Source organism: Bactrocera latifrons, unplaced genomic scaffold (assembly GCF_001853355.1).
Source record: "Bactrocera latifrons isolate USDA-ARS-PBARC rearing strain unplaced genomic scaffold, ASM185335v1 scaffold_230, whole genome shotgun sequence".
NCBI classification, from domain to species: Eukaryota; Metazoa; Arthropoda; class Insecta; order Diptera; family Tephritidae; genus Bactrocera; species Bactrocera latifrons.
In genome coordinates, this window is record NW_017535853.1 from 11,727 (window position 1) to 15,204 (window position 3,478).

Below are 3,478 nucleotides of genomic sequence, written 5' to 3' on the forward strand. Positions count from 1 at the left end.
TGCCGCTGAAATTTTCCTCAACTCGCATTGCTTCGTAGTTCTATAGAATTTTGACCTTTGYTTTGCGTTAGCGTTTTTCTTGCATTCAAATATTGTTTATAATTAAGCATAAAAGGCGCATAAAAGGCGTACAAAAGGCAAATAAAGAGTGCTCTTTCTCCCGATTTGGTAAAAGTGCGCTTGGGTGTGGTTTTATTKTGACGCCCTTCAGCGCTGGGCCAGCGCTTTTGGCCTTTTCACKCTTATTACGTGCTATTGTTATTGTTCAACACTTTATTTTGTTTTCAGTTTATGCTTGCATATGCATGTATTTATCAGAAATTTTTGTGACCTTAATTTTTAATGCCTCACGCCGTYCGGTAGTTGTCAATTTAAAATGCAATTAAGTGGCCACTCATTGAGCCATTATATTTTGAGCCGCCCATTTGAGCTCACATTTGCGATTTTTCGCACGTTCTGTCAAGTGACACTTGAAAATAAATGGATTTATCCATATTGAGTGTGAAATAATGCATAGGTTGGATGAATGTGGGAATTTCTGATTTATTTGCTATTAATTTCTTTACTYGCTTTTCGTTGTTCAAGATATTAAAAGTAGAAAAATAAGAAAAAGTATAAAAGAAAAAAAGAAACGTTAATTTTGACTGCACTAAAGCTTGATCTTGATTTTKATCGATTAGTTTATATGAAAGGACGGAGTTCACGCAAGTGAAGAAAGTTCTCTGATTTACATTCAGTTGGGCTCAAGCAGCTCAAGACTTCCACTCTTGGACTAAATATCCTCTGGGCAGCCAAAGAACATCCGTTTGAAGGCGAACTAAAGTGAGAAGGTGAACCTTCCACAGGATTGTGCGCTGGGTTTCGGACCCGCCACGTAAAAAAATGTCTTCAATGAAAAAGCAACAACAGCATCGCATAAGATACCCCCCTTTTGATGACGAAAATGGCAAACGCATTAAGACTTTACGATTTAAGGGCAAGCACCTGGAATGTCCGGTCCCTTAATTGGGAAGGTGCCGCTGCTCAGCTGGTTGAACTATTCTTAAAAGCAAAGGCTAACGTCACCGCCGTCCGAGAAGTGCGATAGACGGGGCAAAAACTAAGACGAGTAAGTCCTTGTGACATTTACTACAGTGACCATTTAAAGGAGCGCAAGTTCGGAGTGGAATTCGTAGTGGGAGAGASACTCCGTCGCCAAGTCCTGGCATTCACTTCGTTGGATGAACGTCTAGCCGTCCGCATCAGTGCGAAGTTCTCCAACATATCGCTTATTTACCCTGACGGAAGAGAAAGACGATGTGACCAAAGATGCAGATCTATAAGAGCTTGGAGCGATCCTATGAGAGCTGTCTTCGCCATTCCATTCCATTTAAGGCARTGCAGCAAATAGGCCTGGCTTTGGACGAGGGCAAGACCAAACTCTATAAGTCACTTCCTGCAACAAAGCATTTCTGATGACAAGACGTGGATTTATGAATATTTCGACGTCATAMTGTCCAACAATCAAATGAAGACCTTCCAAAAAGGAGCCAAACCTAAGGAAAATTGGATTAAACGTGTGAATRTGTATATTTCATGCTTGATATTCTCCAAATTTTACCATTTTTTAATATACAAAATTGACCCTTTAGTAGATCGGCCAGAATCGTGTTATCCAGTTCAAAAAATACGAACAAACGAAATAAACGCTATGCTCCAGGTATGCAACTCGAGTGCTAGACAAGTCAAACACTTTTCGGTAGCAGCTGAGRTACAGGAAGGTTTCTACATTGTCACTAAGAGGTAAAATATCCGAAAGTGGATAGGAAATTTTTGGTTTTTAGGTTTTAAAGYTTCCGAAACTGAAAAAAATATTTGATTTTTGCAAAAAAGTGCCTGGCTGGATTTAACTAGAAATTATGTGGAAGATGTGTGTGTAAACGCTTGGAAATGCACTCACTTTAGACTCCAAGTTTCAAACACTTGCCGGTAGCATCTGAGGTACAGAACGGTTTCTTCATTATCCCTAAGAGTTGAAAGTATCCGAAACTGGAAAAAATTTTTGATTTTTATAAAAAAAAATGTGCTTGGCCCCATCAGCTGGATTAACTTGAAATCATCAAAAAGATCTGCGTCCCAAAGGCTTGAAAATGCAATTATTACTCTAGACAGGCAATAAATTTCTTAAATTCTTTAAATGCACTTATTCCATATACAGCTGCTTTCACACTTTTTATCTTCGCCCGAAAGCATCTGATCCAATACACCAACTTCTCGATCAAATTCTCTGGCACACCCTGAAATGTGATGCGAATAACTAATTGCAAACAGCAAGAAGAAGCACGAAATAAACGCAATTTAATTTAATTCAATTAATGCTTTGCTAGACATCACTCATAATAAAAACAACAACAGCAACTAAACCACACATTACAACAGGCCATAGCGATAATGAAAATAATCAAATAATAAAACAAAGCGAAGAAATCGAAAAAGAATTCGCAATTAAATTGCAAGTAGAAGCCACAAATGCGCAGCCAAATGCAACCCGGCCAAAACAAAACACAAAAGCWGTTAGACTGTCAGCCGACTGTAAGGCAACCACTCAGACAGCCAGTCAGTCCGTCAGTCAGTCAGTCAGCCAGTGAGGCAGCGAGGCACGAAGTCGCTAGTTGGGTTAGTTAGGCATTCAGCGAGCTTGTAATTGCTACATTTTATACATTCACATTTATGTATGTCAGACACGTTCGCATGGAACGTATGCAAAATGCATATGAAAAAAAAAACAAAACGAACAAACAACAGTAACAACCAAACTAATGCAATTGCCACATTCACTTATGTATCTGCCGGTCTTTGCTTTGCTTTGTAGAGGCAAGAACTGCAATTAAATTTATGAATAATTTTTTTCCGTTTGAAATGGTAATAAATTTGCCGATGAGTATTTAGAACGAAAAGTAATGGAAAAACTGGCTAAGGAGGGTGCTGATGGAATGACATAAAATAATGTAAGAACATTGGCTCTTACGATTTTCTTAAGTTTAATTCAGCGAGCCCATTTCTGGCTCAATGGGTATGCAAACAAGCAAAATTGCCACACTGGAAACGAAGAGCAACCTAAACAGAGTTTAGTGCTGCCATTTCATCCAGAAAAAAAAACGGTTTGGTATGGTTTGTGGGCCAGTGGAATCGTCGGTGCATATTTCTTCAAAAAGGATGAAAGTAAGGACGTAACCGGCAATGGCGACCGAAGCCTCGTCACCCAACAATTTTGATGAATCCAAAAACTCGTAAAAAATACTTTCTTAAACTCTTATCGTCTACGGCTTAATGAAAACGGCAGTAAGTTTAAGAAAAAAGTGACTCCATCGCTGCTACATATTTTACGACAATCGGTATGGATTTAAAATGATGTGCATATAAATATGGAAAGCTTTATTTTGGGAGCTTCCATGCACCATTAGGTACTCATCCTTATAAACCAGCAGTAAAATATCTC